General features: G+C 37.8%; 1 protein-coding gene and 2 non-coding genes across 6 annotated transcripts in view; 1 reads left to right on the top strand and 2 right to left on the bottom strand.

The window, feature by feature from the left end:
* Positions 1-21,416, top strand: part of LOC121734274 (furin-like protease 2) — a 301,354-nt gene that overhangs the window by 238,268 nt on the left and 41,670 nt on the right. The window lies entirely within an intron of this gene.
* On the bottom strand, positions 6,673-6,754 carry Trnas-gcu. Its single transcript has one exon. It is a non-coding gene; the product is annotated as a tRNA-Ser (tRNA).
* On the bottom strand, positions 14,450-14,520 carry Trnag-gcc. Its single transcript has one exon. It is a non-coding gene; the product is annotated as a tRNA-Gly (tRNA).

Raw genomic sequence — 21,416 nt, 5'->3', positions numbered from 1 at the left:
TAATTGAAAATGTTAATGCACTTTATTGAATGTAATATTTTGAGCTTCAATATTATATTATGTTTTTTAGTTAGTTATGAATATTTTAAGCTTGCTAGCCTACGAATAATAAAAACGAAGGAAGAAAACGAAAATAATAAAATCAAAAATGTGACCCGAATACATGCATACTTTATGCATGTATTCGGTACACAATTTTGTGTAAATATAGAAGTGACAATTAATGTCAACGGCTTTTTTTCGTAAATTTGAGTGTTAGTGTTTTGTTGCTATTGCCATATTTTAGTGTGCGAAAAGGAACCAAATTCAAAACGATTGAAGTATGGGAGTTACGTTTTCTTAGTTTTTATTATTCGTAGTTGCTAGCTTAGCTATCGATCAATCCAAATACGATGTTCGCAACCCAAAATCATTTGGCATTATTGCTCAGTTAACAACCGTCACCGAAACGATATGCGACGCAACCGATTTTATCGGGATAAAAAGGATCCTATGTCCCGAGACTGAAAGTATCTCCATACCAAATTTTAGCAAAATCGGTTCAGCGGCTTGGGCGTAAAGAGGTTCCAGACAGACTCACAGACAGACCTATTTTCTCATTTATAATATTAACGTAAGAGTTAAAAAAACTTTTCAATCCCCTACCCTTTTCCCTTCCCTACCCTCCCCTATTATCCTATTCCCTCTTAAAAGGCCGGCAACGCACCTGCAGATCTTCTGATGCTGGAAGTGTCCATGGGCGACGGAAATTGCTTTCCATTAGGTGACCCGTTTGCTCATTTGCCCCCTTTATTTCATAAAAAAAAAAAACTTTAAGAATAAAGTACAATGTAACGTAAAAAGTAATCGTACTTTTTATGTTATACATTGTACTTACATAAATAACAAGCTAATAACTTGGGCGCCAGTAAATTCCAAATTAAAAGAGATTTAAAGACTCCCCGAGATTGTTTGATAAAATATACGAATTTGTGGGGAATTTAAAAGCCAGCAACCTAATTGTCTTATCGCGGCAGGACAAAATATCGTAATTTTACACAAAACTTCCCGCTATCTTTATTTCGTCCCACAAAAGATACCGTCACAATAGACAGGGCGAACCAGTAGGCCAACCTAGGGTTGATTCAGACCGCAACGCGACGCTTAGATGCATTTTTAATTTTGTGTGGATTTGACAGACTTCAAGAAGAGACCCTAAGAAGAGCTCTTGAAAATACGTCTGACGTAGTATGTCATATCGGCCGGGGCCTTGAAAATGCGTTGCTCTGCCGTTCGTAGCATGCTTACAGTGGACAACAGCAGCGGTACCCGCTCTTTCGTTCGTTTGTTTGAAGTTGCCCTACTGGTTGGTTCTTTGTATTGTGATACCGTCATCCTTCACGGAGTACCTTTGTTGGGGCGATATTACTTTTATATTTTGGCTTTGACGTCAGGATGTCAGTGTCAGACTTTAGCGAAGGTATTCTTTTACCCCCGTTTTGGTTGTAAAAGATGTTTGTGAAATTAATCAACGTAAAAGCACATTATACTATGTATTTATAAAAAAGACTAGATGACGCCCGCGACTCCGTTGCGCAAAAACCCGTTTATCGTGCGGGAACCGTACATTTTTTCGGCATAAAAAGATGCGACCCTAGCATGGCCGCAGTAGAAATGCGAAGGTATAGAAACTCTATGGAGATCCTACAAATTCAATTAAAATCCAACTTTATGACATAGACTATAGTCTACGTCATATAGTGGCATTATATTTGATTTATTGTTGATTGTGGTTAGCCGCGGTAAAGATCGGAACGGTACCTTCATCTCCACATCTGTGGCCGGTCGCAAGACTCAAAGTATTTCCATATCATAAAATTTCAGAAAAACGGGTTCAGCGGTTTGGGCGTAAAGAGGTGACAGACAGACACACTTTCGCATTTAATATATTAGTAGGTAAGTATGATATGTCGTATATCATACTTATCTACTAATATAAATATACATATATTTACCTACTAATAACGTACTAATAATATATATATACGGATATGTCGTAGCCAACTGGTTTAAATAGCCGTTCAATCAAACAGCTAGCCCTTTGACTAAACAACGCCAGTCAATCACACGGCTATACGTCGTTTAGCCGACCTGTTGACTGCAACGTTCAACACTACAGCTAGATGACGATAACCAGTCGTACTGCGACAGATATAATAATAATAATAATAATTTATTGAAAACAACCAATACATCTGCTACAAAATATTTTTACAGGTACATTATATTATTTTAAGATTACAGACGTTTTAGTACCGAGTTTCTTTGATGTCTGCACTAGGCTGAGCCTGTCCTGCAGATCACCAGAATAGTATCTTAATTAAAAATAAAAACAAAGTTACTAAAAATATTAAATATCATTACCGCGCTGTGTTGTGTGTGTGTGTGTGTGTGTGTGTGTGTGTGTGTGTGTGTGTGTGTGTGTGTGTGTGTGTGTGTGTGTGTGTGTGTGTGTGTGTGTGTGTATTTATGTTTATGTGATTATTTCTATCTATTATATCTCTTTTAATATTTGTTCTTTTTCGTCATAATCTAAAGCTGTTAGCCATCGCGTTACTTTTTCTTTTACTTCTTTTAATGAACTGTTTTGTATAGTGCATTTCCTGTTTACTTTATTATATATGAAAGGGTGTAAATATGGACCAAATCTTCTAGCGAAACTAGAAGTAATCCGTGGTAGCGGTAGCTTTAATATTCTTTTTTTGCGCAATGATTCGTAGTCTGGAGATTTGAGGACAGCACGATGTTCTTTGACAATAACGCGGAGTATAAAAAGAGCACGAACAGTAGGTACATCTATATCTTTGATATATTCTTAGGATTCCATTCACATTGTAAAGGTACAATATCTGAGGTATCTATATATGTTAAACTCAAAGGTGACTGACTGATTGACATAGTGATCTATCAACGCACAGCCCAAACCACTGGACGGATCGGGCTGAAATTTGGCATGCAGGTAGATGTTATGACGTAGGCATCCGCTAAGAAAGGATTTTGATCAATTCCACCTCCAAGGGGTTAAAATAGGGGATGAAGTTTGTATATAATAATACTTCTTAACGCGAGCGAAGCCACGGGCAAAAGCTCGTCTTATATATAAAATTCTCGTGTCACAATGTTCGTTCCCGTACTCCTCCGAAGCGGCTTGACCGATTCTCATGAAGTTTTGTGAGCATATTGAGTAGGTCTGAGAATCGGCGAGCACCTATTTTTCATACCCCTAAGTAATAAGGGTTGTTCACCCTTAATTTTTTTTAATTTTTGGACGAATTTTTTTGTTTTTATTTTTTTATAATGTGGCATTAAAAATACATACAACCCTAAATTTTTACATTTTTATCACCAACCCCTATAATTATTAACACTGGAGACTAACGGGCAACGGCGACCATTGTTTGCGCGACGGGGTAGCCGCGATGGTCGTTGCCATGGTGACATACTTATTTAGTCACTTCAATAAAATAATATGGGCATAATACTTTATAAAGCAAAACAACGTTTGCCGGGACAGCTAGTAAATACTATATTACTATCACTGGCCCCTTTAACACTTTGCTAATTTTATTTATTTATTTTCGCACCGGAAGCGCGTTTCCCGCCCGCCCCAGCCGGCCGCCCAGAGGAAACAAAGCTATTTCCTGCGGGTAAACAACCCCGCTTTTGTTTAGACATACATGTCTCGTCGACACCTGATGTGTTCGATTAACCGTTCATAACGCGGATGAGGTCGATCATATGAAAATTATAAGAAATGCAGTCTATATCAGCCTTTCCCAAAGTGGGCGATAACGCCCACTTGTGGGTGCTGAAGGTCTACAGGGGGGCGGTGTGGGACCCAGAAAAAAATGGGGGCGTTGTGTTGAGGTGGTAGAGGCTTGGGGGTTATTTATTTCATCTGGATTCATTTTAAATTGAAACAAAGAGGGCGCTAAAACATATTTTTTCTCAAAGTGGGCAGTAGACAAAATAAGTTTGGAAATCCCCGGTCTATATAAATAACAATCACCCGAGTGCGAGTCGGATTCGCGTATGAAGGGTTCCGTACTTACCGTTATAGAGCAAAAAAGGCCAAAAATTGTGTTTTTGTGTGAGAGCCCCTGTAATATTTATTTTAATAAAGTACACGTATACACCAGTCGCGTTGGAATAAAACTAGGCTTAATCTTATATCTTTAAACGAGCAATTCTTGTATATATATGTAATGTATATATAATTGGAATCTCGGAATCGGCTCCAACGATTTTCATGAAATTTAGTATATAGGGTAGTTTCGGGGGCAATAAATCGATCTAGCTAGGAATCATTTTTAGAAAATGTCATTTTATTCGTGTTTTATCGAATACCGAGCAAATCTCGGTCAAATAGCTAGTAATTATTATAGTCAGATTTTTTTAAGGCAATATTCAGGGGAGATCATAATTCTTAGGATAACTTTCAAAAGCTATTTCTCAACATTTGAGTACTGAGTGATTATAAAAGAAAAAATACGTGTATTTTTATTTTTAACAAGGATCAATATATCGAAATTTGGCCGGAAGGTTTAATTGCACCCTGTATAATATTATTTTATTAGATAGCAATAATAAGAAAAACCTCATAATAATATACTTTGCTTACAACAACATATAACTATGACGTTCCACTTATAACTTTACCGTTCAAAAATATTAAAAAGCACCGACATTCGGCGCACCGGTATTAATAATTATGCAAATTACTCATTACGTCCAACAACGTTAATTTTCACTACGTCGTTCAATTTTACGATGCGATTTCGCGACGCGTGCAGTGTGCAAGCGCCCTTACTTGCATACGTTTTCGCTATTTTGTGCTTCCAAATATCACTGAATTCTGAAGTTCGTTATAAGCGTCGATAGAATGAATAAAAATGTATCGCATGCATTTTAACAACGGCATTATCTTGGTAGTTTTTTAATATTTTTTTTTTTTTTTATGAAATAAAGGGGGCAAACGGGTCACCTGATGGAAAGCAACTTCCGTCGCCCATGGACACTCGCAGCATCAGAAGAGCTGCAAGTGCGTTGCCGGCCCTGTAAGAGGGAACAGGGTAATAGGGGAGGGTAAGGAAGGAAAGGGAAGGGAATAGGGGAGGGTAGAGAAGGGAAGGGAATAGGGGAGGGTAGGGAAGGGAATAGGGTAGGGGATTGGGCCTCCGGTAAACTCACTCACTTGGCGAAACACAGCGCAAGCGCTGTTTCACGCCGGTTTTCTGTGAGAACGTGGTATTTCTCCGGTCGAGCCGGCCCATTCGTGCCGAAGCATGGCTCTCCCACGTATAAATTATAAATTATACTTTACCTACAACAATTTATGAAAAATTTTTTAGCTATAAAAACATTTCTACTTATTTCGAAAATAAACCAAGATACAAATCGAACGACAGGAAACAACTTTAGTCCCGAAAAACCTCTCATTGACCACCTCCAAGCCCTTCGTCTTATAAAATATAAACTGGGCTTATGTGAGGTTTATGTATAAGGTGACGCCGCGTTAAAGTAAAGTACCGTGTTGGATATGTTTTAGATTGCTTGTTTTCTATGAGGGGCCGGCCCGGCCTCTCATAGAAAACAAGAAATAGAACAGCAAGAAATGGAAAATGGTTTTTGTCGCGTAATTTAAAAACCATAAATATACTTCATATAAGCTATGGGCAAATTAAAGTGTATGCTTGAACCAATCTATGTAAACAAGGCGTCGTCTTAAACCCGGCATTACTGTTTTTTCGAATTGAGTTTTTTAATTTCATGTTTTCGAAGTTACATTTTATCGATACTAGAAAAATACTTTAAGTGCATCTGTCTCTTCCTTTGCATCAAATGTAAAATTGTGCTTTAAGTTTTTTTTTTAATGACATAAGGGGGCAAACGAGCAAACGGGTCACCTGATGGAAAGCAACTTCCGTCGCCCATGGACACTCGCAGCATCAGAAGAGCTGCAGGTGCGTTGCCGGCCTTTTAAGAGGGAATAGGATAATAGGGGAGGGATGGGAAGGGAAGGGAAAAGGGGAGGATAGGGAAGGGAATTGGGCCTCCGGTAAACTCACTCACTCGGCAAAACACAGCGCAAGCCCTGTTTCACGCCGGTTTTCTGTGAGAACGTGGTATTTCTCCGGTCGAGCCGGCCTATTCGTGCCGAAGCATGGCTCTCCCACGTATAGAGTTTTTAATGCAGTTTAATGTAGTAGACGAAAATTAATCCAAAGGAAAATAGGTATCTTAAATACCCAATTCAACTTGCAAAACTCGACACTTGAAACTTAATTTTAACGAATAAAAATGTTTAAACTGCGTAAACGAGATTGTACGGTGATGCTTCGGGTTTGTTATGAATATATTTTTAATGCAACGAATAATTAAACGAAACCGGAATTCCAATGTAATTTACATTTCCCGACGAATCCCTAATTATTTCGCGCCCGCAAAAAGCAATGCACGTTTGCATTTAAACTGCTCCACGGTTTTAATAAGGAGGCGAATTGAAATATTGGAAATGAGTTTGGAGTAATGAAAAGTGCAAAAATATATATTTTTTCCAGAAATAATGAAAAAAAAGAGAGACGAAAATGTTTAAAAATCATTTTGGGGCTAAAAAACGGAGGAAAAAATTATCGACGAGGATGGGATTCGAACCCACGCGTGCAGAGCACATTGGATTAGCAGTCCAACGCCTTAACCACTCGGCCACCTCGTCACGTGGGCGGATGATGAAATTTCATTACTGTTTCCTTCACTCCGTATTTCGATATTTGCACAAGTGATTAGAAATGAAGATGTGGCTTTGTGACTAATTTTTATTTGTTTTTTTGTTACAGGTATGCGAATTAGACGATATTTGGTTATTTTAGTGGTTCCATTTCGTAAGTAAATATTTAAAAAGGCACTATCTGCATGCACTAATATAATAATATTATACTTAAGAAATTTTAAAATATTTTGTCCTCCACAAAATCTATCATCTTAATATTATGTTTTACCTTAAGTTATACTTACTTTCTTGACTACTATAAGGGGTTCAATTCAATAATCCAAGCAATACGATACAATGACATTCACATAGCCGTGTTAAACTTAGAAATATAATTTTTTATGTCCATATACTTCAACGGTACATTGTACGACATACAATAAGTAATTTATTATAAGTACTCTCGTTTTATGGAATATGCAAGTAACCCAGGAACACAGTGCACTTAGCGACGGAATATTCATTCATTCGGATGACCTCACTGCCATTGTTGTGGGCATCAGGACCAGCGTTTATGCTGCATTAAAAATGTTTTATCTCCCTCTTCCCCCAACTGTCAGACGCAACGGCACGATTTGCATCGGAACTTTGTGATAATGTTCCATTTTTTGCTGGCGTCGTTATCAGTTTTAAGTATTATCGGATACAAATGCTATTAGTATATCTATGTTGCCCGGTTTCTAAGGTGTTTTGACTGGAGTTCATCTATTCACTAGAGCTTTTAGTAGGCTAACGTACATACGTTACTATTTACAGATTTACGTTGAATAGATAAACTCCTGTTAAAAAACTTTTAGATACTGGGGGACTCACGTGAGGAGCTACGCTGCTCGATCGTAAATTTATTTGTCACCCACGTTTCTTATAACAATACAAATAGGTACTAACTGTTTCTTAATACTCATCCACAGAAAATTCGTGGCACCAACCCCAACCATATCGTTCAATTTATGGGTTGGGGACGGTACTTTTATGCGAAGGAGTCACAATAGATCCTAAAGGGTCGCAGTGACGTCAGGTCCACAATGACCTGCCTTCAGGAAAAATAACTATTTCTTCTAGTAAGTACGAAGAAGAAAAATTCCTTCTTTTTCTGTCGAGTGGCAGTGTAGATCTATTTAAAAGCATGGCGAATAATCGAGAGCATTAATATTCTACATTTAAACATTATGCGTTCTAAAAATAAATCACCCGGCATTTAACCTTTACCACAAAATCACGAAGTGGCCTAAAACTTGACAGTTGACATTCGAGCGCCACAATAATTCGTTTGGATTTAGTTTGGATCTCAGTTTCTCCCGCAATTTTATTTAAAAAGTCCGCGATTACTTCCACAATTTGGTGCGCAATTTCGTTGGAAAACACGAACATTGGCGTTGGGAGTTCCTCAAAAGATATTTTTAGGTATTGGGGAAATGAAACGCAATATTGAACCCTTTTTAAAAACTGTCCCAATATTTTTGAACTTAGTAAAATGCTGACTTGACGAGTCGAACGCTTACTGTGGATCATCCAGCACGCAAGATTTCGCAAGACTATTGAATAACAAAAATAATAAAGGTATCTAATTCAAAATTATGTGATGTTAGTTAGGTACAGCCTCCCCGAGGACATCTATGTGAGACTAAACAAGACGATTAGTCCATGAAATGGTGCGGATAAAATAATTATATTAAAATAACGTTGAGTGATTTATACCTTAAACGAACAAGTATTATACTTAAGATGTGTTTTAAGAAGAATTAAATTGAAATAACAACAACACAAAATTTTTCTTGGAGTTTTTTAGTTCAAACCATCCCTAAATTATTACAATTATTTTAAGACAGATATTAAACGATACTACCGATCTTAAGAGTTTTAATGAGACTTTGCAATTCATTTTTTAAACCTAAAATAGAACAAACAAGATATCGGTGCAAAAGTCATTTCCAGTCAAAGTCCTGTTGATTAGAGGCATTCATAATTAGTGACTAGCATTGAAACTCTCGATAGCTTCATTCCGAAGTACCAAAGGTCCTGATTTTAGATCATCCAGATATTGTTCATCTTTGTTTTGTCTTTCGTTTGTTTTGTTAACTTTGTTAAATGTAATATAAACTATGGTGATATTTGGAAAACAGTACTACTATAGATTTAATTTATTTTTGATCCCACGAAAAATAGGGACATTTTAAGCATAATTATTATAATCCTTAAGTGCTTTGTTCCCATCTAGCGCTTACCACAGTATCTGTAACATTACAAAAATAACATTGTAGGTCTTGTAAACTAATCCTTACAAATATCTTTGTATTTCTTTTATGAGAAATATGAAAAGAATACAGTTATATTCGTTACATATTTCTCGAACGTCAAAAGATCCACGTGAACCCCAGCCCCACCCTGTCACGCGTCGTCCCGAGTAGCATCAAACGTTTTATCAAATTTGAAACTTGGCGATATCGGAGCACGTATGTTAATATCGATTCGGTTTGTCGTCACGTCATCACCGTTTACCGAACACGGGTCGGCTGATTGGCCCCTCATTTGGCGCGATTGTGCCCCACGAATACATAATTCGTGTACGCCGACGCCATTAAGATAATCTCCTATACGGGCCCTATCATTGCCGTGGTACGTGTGAACCGCTATTGTAATTGGTATTTGATGGTATTTATTGTTTTTATTGGTAGTCGTCCGTGCTAATTGAATTGCGATTGCTGATACAAATATCGCTGTTTCGTTTGATAGTATTTTGTTTCAGGCTACGAGTCGTTCTATCTATTGATTGAACTCTATAATTGTGATGTTATAGATCTGTGCATGATTTTTTAAATTTATTTGCAAGTTTGTGTCTTACAAATAGATCAAAAACTTATGTTTTAGTTTCGAAAATATTTATTTTGATACTGATGTTTAGTCCCTATAATCATACGCTAATCTGACTACAGATGGGTATTTTTTTTATTTCGTCTTTTTTACCTTAGTATGTACTATGTACTTTCTAATATAAAGTTATTTTAAAGCGACGTTTCACTTTAATATATCTTTATATTGGATTTTTAGTCAAAAATTTCGACAACTGACTTGTACGATCCACAATGGTTCAGGGAAATAATATCATATTTGCTGCTGTCGACGCGTGTTCGTGAAATTCGATCAAGATATAAATTGCCTGCACCTATTGCTTTCTATATTTGGAACAGACCGAACATGATATGTTATATGGCAGACGTGAAGCGTTTTCTGTTATAAGTAAAACTAGTGTGTCCGTTGAACAAAATAACTAGAAGTTTGTTTGGTGCCACGCTTAAAAATTGGCGATGTGAGAAATCTAAAATTTACTATGAATAACCAAGGTCAGATGGATATGTAATTAGCGGAACATGCTTAGAAATTATGCAAGAAAATAAATTTTTGAATAAACTACGAGTACACAGGGTTAATTTTTAATGACGATAAGTCGTCAACGAATAAAGGAAATGGTCAAAATAAAATAAAAGCTCTCTACATAGTTGTAATAAATCCTTTCTGTCTATCAAGCATTTTTTTTTCCAAAGTATCACAATTATAACATTTTTTTTTTAACATACAACACTGTATAACGTCTGTATACACAGCGTGAATATTTTTATTAAAGGAAGAAATAAAGAACTTATCATTATATAGAGAGGATCCGCAAGGATAAAAACAAAGCGATCACACATCCATAATACAACGTGTCCAAGTTTTTGTATGAAAAGTTTTTTACGACGGGGTCGCATTACCATCTGAACGTTTACGCTCCCTCATTGTGGCGATAAAACTTCTGGGGACGCGTGCGGGCCGCGCCTCAACTTACGGTCCTCTAGGTTCGGTAGTTTTATAGCCTTTATATTGTGTTATTTGGCACCTGTTATTGTTGAAAACATTGTTGGCGTACTGTGAATGTCACGGCTTATGTAGATTTTGTGATGATTAATTTGTGATGAAATTTCATTATTCTTTGTGTGATGAATTAATAGTAAACTATAGATATTTGCTTTATTGTATTTAAGTAAGTCTTATTTTTATTAATTACAGCTGTCATGAACACTAAACTATTACAAGAGATTTTTCTCTCATTTATTTTTCATTACAGGTTTTATTCCCAACTTAATTTCATGCTAAATTATTTTGACTCAGCAATTTACTACTTTTTATTTATCAACAAATTTCATTCCCACATAATATTATGATCAAAAGTAGTGAAATCTAATATTTGCTCACATAAAACTTTCTATAACTTTGGTAAAATATTATGAAAAGCTATTTTATAGCCTCGTACAATTGTATGGAGGTCTCTATTAAAACTTATTTGAACGTGGCCGGGCCGTGAGTGGCGAGCGGCCAGTTTTAGCACCAGCGCATAATCGCTTAGTGTACCTACCCCAGGGAGCGAAACGCCTTACTTTTACTGTACACAAAAGTTTTTAACTAGAAATTGTCGGCGCAAAGTTTATTATAGCTTAACATGCACTGGACGCCTAATCATAGAGTCAACTCGGTAATTACTGAACTAAACTAGTGTTAGAAATTGCGGCAAAAGTTTGTGTATAAATTGTTGTATGAATGTTTGCAGGAAGTTATGTTCAACCGAATCCGAAACATTCTAATGAGCGAATCTCTGTGTGTGTTCGTTTCCTATATGGCCGAAGTTGCTCAGTTCCAGCTTCTAATAACCGTTATCATTACTAAGCGAAACTGGGAGAAATTATGAATTTATTCGCGGCAACCATTATCATTGCGTCCTCGTTCGCTGAAGCTGATATATTAAAGCGAGGAGCAGGTGGGCCTCTACGAAAACATAAATCAACATCACATAGAATAAAATACAAAAGTATCCCTTTATTTCAATTCGCGACGGGAGGATTCGGCGAGAGTAATAACTCGGGCCCATATTCACCGGATTTCTTTAACCCATTCAAACGCGAGTACACAATACGGGGATGATGCAGATTGCGTTCGGAAGGTCATATCTAAATCACGGTAGCGGGGGACGTCATCGCTTTATCTCTCGCGACACCTGGCCTCCGAATTATGTGCCGGGGCTCTCCTTTTGTTGCCGCCGAATGAGTTTTTCACGTACGTCTGCCGACGAAAGGTTCGACACCTGCGACCGTCCCGTCTCCCGTTATGCCTACGTATATTATGTGAGTAGTGCTCGCGGACTTATCGTGTCTAATGCTCCGTATTTCTCCCCCGAGAGTGATGTTTTTATTATAAGTACGTGTGGAGACTCGGAAATCGGTCCCATTTGAGAACCTCTCCGAATTTATTTCGGGCCTCTTTCCGGTATTTTAGCAGATTTACATCGCGCCCAAGTTTTTGTCTGCATTGTGCGGTGTTTTCGTAGTGATAAATGAAGTGGTATTTATTATTTGTCGTAATATGCTGCTCTGTGACTCCGTGCTCGGTGCACCGGATAAACTGCTGGACTGAAAATCCTCTTCCATATAACAAACAGTGCGTTATTCTAAGCGCGCGATAAAAGCCGAACTGTACGGAGCACTTTCCTCATAAAAGTGATATCGTTGAGGCCGAAAACGTTGGCTTTTTTCTAAAAAAAATGACGCTCCGTGTGATTTGCATCTAGTACACGTTGCACATTTTAATCGGATCAAAGGATTCCGATAGTGCCCGCCGCTTTGTTCCGCGGGCTTTTTGTAATGGAGTAAATTTTTATAGAGGATTTTTATTGCTTTCGTTTTTATTTGTATTGAATATCCATTTCTTTGGACAATTTTTATCTGATACGGTTAACCGGTACGCGTGCGGAGGATATCGAAGTTTTAGATTTATTTTTACAAAATTGCTGTAGATGAGTTTAAAAATGGAAACTCGAGCAAAATCAGTAGATTATAAACTCTAAATTATTCTACCGTGCATCACAACGATGTAAATATAGTATTTCGCGCGAGTGCCGACGCCAAGATCCCAAAGCTGAATTCTCCTCATCATGATTAGCATAAACTAACATTACCTAACATGTTAGTTTCCTATACATTTTCGACTGTAAATTAACCGAAGAATAGCATTCTGACTGAGGTTAATGCTGGAGGAGATCCTGCGCTCGGTAATTTTTAAGCTCGGCTGGCTTCTGCAATATGAAAGAAAGTAACATGGTAAAAACTTCACATGTTTTGCATATTTTGTATTTCATTCAGGTTTTTGGATAGTTTTCGAGTATTTTTTTTTTTATGAAATAAGGGGGCAAACGAGCAAACGGGTCACCTGATGGAAAGCAACTTCCGTCGCCCATGGACACTCGCAGCATCAGAAGAGCTGCATGTGCATTGCCGGCCTTTTAAGAGGGAATAGGGTAATAGGGGAGGGTAGGGAAGGGAAGGGAATAGGGGAGGGTAGGAAAGGGAATAGGGTAGGGGATTGGGCCTCCGGTAAACTCACTCACTCGGCGAAACACAGCGCAAGCGCTGTTTCACGCCGGTTTTCTGTGAGAACGTGGTATTTATCCGGTCGAGCCGGCCCATTCGTGCCGAAGCATGGCTCTCCCACGTATTTTAGTTGTGGTATGAACAATAAACATGCTATCATTGATTTCAGCATCCCCAAGTCAAACGAAGTATTGTTTTATTTGATGCTAAGTTGAATCTAAGTTTTTTTCTTTCTGAAATCCATTAGTCACTATATCGATATCGATAATAATTAATCGATATCATCGATAATAATTTGCAACATTTCGTGTGATTAAACCGTTATCTATCGGAGCGAGTTAGATCTGCTTTTATTTCGCTTTGCGAATTGGGAATTTGGTGTTGCGGTCTTGTTATCATTTTCATTTTACTAAGTATGCCCGTTAGTCGGCGCAGGCGGGCCGCTGCGCAAATTTGCACTATAAATAAATGAATACTCTATCCCGTAATTGCAGCTCAACACTCGAATTGTCCCGTTATAAATACGCGCCATTTTGTGCTCTGTTTTCGTTACCTTTAAATGCTTGTTTTAATTTTGTTTTAATTGCATTAACCGCTTGTGTGTTTGTATGGGGTGACATGTTTATGTTGCGTTCGTTTGTTTTCGCGACCATCCAAAACAAAATGTAATTACCCATTCGGTAAGCATTGTAGAGTAAATTTTCATTGGTGATATAGGTCATGGCAACTAAAAGCTAAAGTTATCCGCAAAACACACACGCTTTTAATTTAAAATGAAAATGGGGATAAAACGGAAAATATAACCTCGAAAAGCTAAATCGAGTCTTATTACACTAAAACAGTCCCTGTATAAATAGAACTAATTTTTCTGCAGCTGAAAAATAGAACGTTAATTTTAATTGCAGTTCTTTGCACCTGTAATAAAATCGAGTCGAAAAAATTCGTAATCCTCGGCTCCTCAATGTGGAACACGTCGCAGATGGTCGCGATTCTCAGTCGTATTGCCTTCGAGTAAGTACTGAATGTTCGCGAGCGTATTGAACCGGAGATTATCCGGGGTGGCGCGCAGTCGGGGACTCGTCCCGGGTGAAAATATCTTAATCGTTTACCAGTTACCTGCACTCTTTGTTTTAAAGAAGACAAAAAGTTTGTTGAATTAAGTCGATTGCTATTGATTTAAGAATAACTTTCTTGTAATACGAATGGAGACTCTAAATAAATAATAAAAGTTTAAAAAAAAAAAAGTTGCATCGGCCGGGAATCGAACCCGGGCCGCCCGCGTGGCAGGCGAGCATTCTACCACTGAACCACCGATGCTTATTAGAGATTCGTGAAAATGAAGTCATGTTACAATTATTTGATTTATGGTTGCTTTCATTTATTGTTTTAATGATAATACATATAATTAAAGTACTGATAACAGTAATTAATTAACGTGTTATTGTAATTTTATCATACCTCGTAATTTAGAATTGACCTAACTATAATAATAGTACTGTAAATATTTAGATTTATATTAAATTGTAATAATATTTTATTTATACAGCTGTAATAACTTAAAAGAAAACAAACTCAATGTAAAATACTTTAAAAATAACTCTTTACTTTAGCTGTATTCAGGGTTCCGTAGTCAAGGATAAAAAAACGGAACCCTATAAGGCAGAGATTCCCAAACTTTCGGCTCCACGAACCCCTGTTAAATTTCCAGGTGACAGCCCCCTTACTTATATTGGAAACCCCCCCCAATCCCCCCAGCGGGGAATTCACCGCTTTGTGTGAGAGTTAGAAATACTCTGCCTTTCTAACTGCCCAAAAATCTATCAAAGACATCTTTTTGAAATCAGTTTGAAGAGTTTCATTAACGGACATATCCAATAATGACTTCTGTTGCCACCATTACGTAAATCTTGTCGCGAACCCCCTGCCGTCGAATGGGGTACTTACCTCTAGGGGTTCGCGAACCCCACTTTGAGAAACCCTGCTATAAGGGATAAATAATCCTATAATTCGTTATGTTTAAAACTAACTATATATTGTGACCGCAACATGTTTCTATGTCTCCTGCCTTATATTAGTTTACCTACCCACTCGGCTGACGTATGCTGTACAATACAAACAAATATTGAACACAAGATCGCATAATGTTAATTAGGTACGGTGTATTATGGAAATCCACTATGATAACACAAACATCAAACATACGATGTGTTTGTATGGAGCTCCTTTCGACGCTGAAACAGGGTGTAACAAAACTAAGTGATATTACTTTAGGGTATGTATCTAAAGGGTGTGTACTGTAGGGTCCCATCCCCTATAGGTAGGAGAGATTTTTAATGATTTGTATGGGCAAGCGTCCCCCGCGTCATCATTTTTTTCATACAAAACTGATAAAAAATTTACTCTTTCAACACACCCTAAAGTATTATCACTTAGTTATGTTACACCCTGTATACAGGCTTCAAATAGCTCCTCGCATCCTCGGGACTTCTGAAGTTACATGACATTGCTTGTGATGGTCCTAGATCAATATAACTATGTCTATGGATCCTTCACAATAATATTATGATGACCATCTGATTTATCTGCTACGGTTTCGTTTATTCAACAGGATTTGATCACAATATGATGTCCAATTTCAGCAACGGTATTCTCAAGTAAGACACAAACGTTGTCAAAGAAATATTCCCCATAAATTAAAATGTTTTATCAATTTCTTGTGCTAAACTTTTTTGCTTTGATCGCAATAATTTAATGAATACCAAACAGATGTTATCTCGAAATTTAGATACTAAAGATTATAGAGAATTTTAGGCATTATATTTAAATATTAAAGATAACAGACTTTCTCTTTTAGGGCCTGAAAGTTTAAGATAATTTGATAAAGAGCTCAAATTCCACGATCGGAATTATTCTCAGTCTCAGATGTTTCCTTTATGAAATAAGGAATTTGCCGAATTTTAGTAAAACTTTTTATCTGTATAATATTATGTATAATCAATAACGAAAATAACGAAGCTATTTTTTATCATAGCATGATTATAATTAAGACGCTCCCCTTACGGAGATGCGTAATTTACCGTTTTTAGAGCCTTATTAACTCATAATTTGAAAGCTACAAAATTATAACAAAAATACAGCAATAATCTTCAGCATATGAACATTCGTTTCTACGTTATTAATTTCCTACTTTTGTTTATTATACTCATGATATCAGCTTCCAAAGTAATACCAATTTATTTAAATTCAAGCATACATTCAGTATCTCCCTAGTATTTACAAATTACATTTACTTTACTAAATTACATTTATAAACACACGCCAATAGATAGACAATTCCATTAACTACATAATTACATACTATGTATTGGCCAATAGATTTTTTTTAAACGGCAATTTTGAACTATGATAAGTAAAAAAAAAAGGTTTTTAGTGCGATCTCGGCAACGCGGCAAATGTATTGTCAAGGTCGTTTGCTTAAGGGATGGCCTTAACCACTGTTTTCTAAATAATTTTAATCGATTTGATGGTATGCTTTTTTAAGTCACAGGTTTTTGCAAATTAATATATTTATAATATGCGATAGATAATAATTCTTTTACAATGAACTTTTGCCTTTCTTTTATTTTACCGTGCGTACTCTACAGCGGTGTAGTTCTTATAATTTCCATATAAACTCTTCTTATAAATACCCATCTGCGTTCGTGACCTCTTAAAAGTTTTAAGCTCAGTAAAACTCTGCCTATTAAAGAGACTATATTGGTTCCTAATCCAAAACCACTTCTTCGCCACTATTACTCTAATATCCAGACTGCAATTCTAAAAGATCTTATTGCTCATAATATTATATTTTCTCTTATGCGTCTAAAATGGCACCGTCTTATATCCCGCCGAGCCGGGATCGCAATGGCTTCAATTCATCGCTAATGCGGAGCTCTCGGAGGACTCTTATGGCCTCGGCGTTAAAAAGTAAATGACGCTAAAGGTGCATTCACAATGCCCAGCCGACTGACACATTCCCAGACGTCTCACGATTGGCCGGGCGGGCACGATCGGGATATAATTGACGCTCTTTGTTCTCTCACCTTTTGTGCCCTATCGATTTGTTTTCCGTTCACTTCTATTATTTCATTTCTAGTGCGGATTTTTAAATGAAAGCGCCTTTAATTACCGCTTTTAGATTTACGTGTCAGCTTTAATTAATGTAATGAGTTCCCTATTGCCACAGAATATAATATATTAGTAGTACCAACAGATTTCCCACTCGTGCAACCCGTTTTAAAAAATAACAACTCATGCTACGGTACTATAAAGTTCAAATTCCGACCGCGTGGTGCTAGGTGCCTACAATTATATTTGCCTACATGTACGCTCTCTTTCTATCGCGTAAGAGGCACCCTTTCTGACGAAATCAAGATTGTCACCTTTTAGAAAATAAAATAATCTTCTTTTAATTACTATAGCTACTAAGAGCAAACCTTTTTATAGTAATAATCAAATAGTAACCCAACGTATATTTTAAAATAGTTTTATATTCGATTATAGTGTAGGAGCTGGTCAGGAATTTTTTACAACTTAAACATAGTAACTTGTGTTTATTTATGTGTAGTATGCGGTTTGTTTGTAACAAATTAATTTATTTGCTGTGTTTGTGTATTTTTTTATCTTTTTTTGTATTTTAAAGTCTTAAATTACTTTATTGAAATATTTCTTTGACTTTTTTCAATTGTTCATATTTATCATATTAAGTCCCAATTTCACCAACGTCTGTTAGTGTTAACAGCTTGTTAAATTGTCATGTCTTCTCTTTCATTCATAAGAAAAACGAAAGAGGTAACGTGATACTAATTCGAGCGTTAACTTTAACAGTCGTTGGTGAAATTGGGGCTAATAACGATTATGTCACAGCGGTTAAATCAGTACGTATGCGACGAAAAAATCTTGCGCGCGCGTCACCGCTCGCTTGCAAGGGACTCCCCTTGTGATCTGCCCCTTTAAGGGGGTACTTACAGTTCGATACCTAAACGCGCGAGTGGGACAGGCCCGCTATTGCCTTTCATTTTTAGCGTCAAACGTCAAACTATAGTGTTTGCCAAGCCTTTTAAAAACTTTTCTAAAATTTCAAAATATGTATATAGATTATAGGTATATTCAGTGTGAAAAGGGGTTTACATCATCTCCCTATAGCGTACTTAGTTACGTGAAGATACTTGCATAATGCCGCCGCCACGCATCGCAGGTACTTAAATAAGATCACCCTGTAGTGCAAGCTATTTTACTCTAACTTGACTTTTGTTACAACGGCATAAAGATCATATTCATACATTTGAGGTAAAATAAGTCTGAACGAACTGTTACTTGTGTACGCGGTGTTCACTACAGGTGGAAAGTATGTTCGTCCACGTTTTACCTCTTATAGTTCCTTTATCCCAACGTCATAAGGACTATTTTGGTAGAACCTCCAAGGTGGGAAAGACTGTACCGGTAAACCCGGTAATGGCGTTCTTTACTACTGCTAGCTACCAGAGTGCAGCCGTTTGAGATATGAAATACCTCGTTTATTACTTTATTCCCTTTTTCAACATGGCAAATTGTCGGTTAACCTTAGTCGAACATTCTTGCTTCACTTCTGTTCTGAAAAATGAAGATATTTTCAATGTCAAAAGAATAAAAAAGACTCGCTTGAACCATGATTCTAGGCCGTGTTGATATTCGCCTATGGTGGTCCTTTGTGACATGACATAGCTGGTTGATACGACTATTGACAAGAACGACCCTACCACTACGTAGTTCTACGTGGTGGTTTAAAAAAGGAGTTTTATTTATTTTGTCAATATTGAAATTAACGCTGATGATTCTCTTCAAATTTCATGCGTACCTATACCAGAGTCTATACTGTACACTCTATCGAACGATCACCAATTTCATCATATTATTACGTGTAAAAGGATAATATGTGAACATAGACGTGGGAGCGCCATGCTTCGGCACGAATGGGCCGGCTCGACCGGAGAAATACCACGTTCTCACAGAAAACCGGCGTGAAACAGCGCTTGCGCTGTGTTTCGCCGAGTGAGTGAGTTTACCGGAGGCCCAATCCCCTACCCTATTCCCGTCCCTACCCTCCCCTATTCCCATCGCTTCCCAACCCTACTCTCCACTATTACCCTATTCCCTCTTAAAACGCCTCCGTGGTCTAGTGGTATAGAGCGCGGCTCTTGACTCGGAGGTCATGGGTTCGATTCCCGCGTTGGAAACATGTTATTTCCAAGTTTGGTTAGGACAATGCAGGCTGATCACCTGATTGTCTGACAAGTAAGATGATCCATGCGTCGGATGGGCAGGTAAAAAGTCGGTCCTGCGCCTGATCTCTCGCCAATCGTGTCGGTCTTCCGTCCCACTGGGTTATGAGAGTGAAGGAATAGAGAGTGCTCTTGGGTACTGCGCACACACTTGGGCACTATAAAATTACTCCTGCGTAGCTGGCCTGGTTTCAATGAAACCGGCCACCGTCACCGAAACCGGTGTGGGAGCTATTATTATTCCTTCTTAAAAGGCCGGCAACGCACCTGCAGCTCTTCTGATGCTGCGAGTGTCCATGGGCGACGGAAGTAGCTTTCCATCAGGTTTGCTCGTTGCTCGGACCCGTTTGCGCGTTATTTATTTCATAAAATAATATATATTTATTTAAAAATGTCGAAAACGTTCCCCGCGCTAATTAGACCGGAGACGAGGGCTCGGAGAGCTCTCTCACCCGCTCTCATCCACTCTCATCCACTCGCACCTCGACATGTCCAGACTTGTCTCAATTATACGAAAAAGTTGTTCTGCATTTGAAAGAAGTCGACCAGAAGTGAGCATCCAAGGCTGAAGAAAATTAAAAACTTGAGTTTGTATAGTCGGTTTCATGATTGATGTTGCACGAGTTTGAATTCTATGTTGTAGCAACCAAGGTTCAAAGTGCTGCAAAGGTGAGTAATGAAATTAATAAACTGCGTTATAATGGCACTCGCTACAGCTAGGTATAATGAGGTACGAATACCTCAGACTTACGCGATAGCTTGGAATAAGATAATGAAAATGTGATTCGTTTCTTGCATTCTTTATAAAGTACTAGCTGTTGCCCGCGACTTCGTCCGCGTGAACTTTAGTTAAATTTTGAAAATCGGTCCACAAACGGCGTAGTTGTCCGAGAACAAATACAAAAAAGTAAAATATATCCTCCTCCTTTTCGGAAGTCGGTTAAAAAGTAGCCTAAGTTATTCCTTACTACATCAGCTATCTGCCAAAAAAAGTCCCGTCAAAATCGCTCCAGCCATTTCAGAGATTAGCCGGAACAAACAGACAGACATACAGACATACAGACAAAAATTGTAAAAAAGGTTGTTTTGGTGTCTGTACCCTATATACATTCATATGTGTAGTATATAAGAATAAATAAAGATGGCCGCTTAGGTACTTAGGTACTTGGGGTGGGAGTGGTCGCTCGACTTCGGTCTGATGATCACTTCTACACCAGCCGTCACCAGAGTACTAGTGTTCAGTTATACGTTATTCCTGTGTTTAATTCACTAGCCAGATATTGTACATACTGTACAATATGCATCTAGTAAAAAACGGTTCTTTCAATATTACAAACAGACACTCCAATTTTATTTATATGTATAGATGACGCCTCCGTGGTCTAGTGGTATAGAGCACGGCTGTTGACGGAGGTCGTGGGTTCGATTCCCGCGTTGAAAGCATGTTATTTTCAAGTTTGGTTAGGACAAAGCAGGCTGATCACCTGATTGTCTGACAAGTAAGATGATCCATGCGTCGGATGGGCATGTAAAAAAAGACGGTCCTGCGCCTGATCTCTCGCCGGTCGTGTCGGTCTTCCGTCCCACTGGGTTATGAGAGTAAAGGAATAGAGAGTACTCTTGTATACTGCGCACACACTTGGGTACTATAAAATTACTCCTACATAGCTGGCCTGGTTTCAATGAAACCGGCCACTGTCACCGAAACCGGTGTGGGAGCTATTATTAAAGTATGTTGTGTACACATAATGTATTTATACGTGGGAGAGCCATGCTTCGGCACGAATGGGCCGGCTCGACCGGAGAAATACCACGTTCTCACAGAAAACTTAAGAAATTAGATTATCTTCCAAATTGAATGAGGTCAATGTTTATAAAAACGTAGCTGTGAAATCGATAAAATAATAGTATAAG

This window comes from Aricia agestis, chromosome 15 (genome assembly GCF_905147365.1).
Source record: "Aricia agestis chromosome 15, ilAriAges1.1, whole genome shotgun sequence".
Lineage (NCBI taxonomy): Eukaryota > Metazoa > Arthropoda > Insecta > Lepidoptera > Lycaenidae > Aricia > Aricia agestis.
This window is presented reverse-complemented; position numbering and strand designations above follow the sequence as displayed.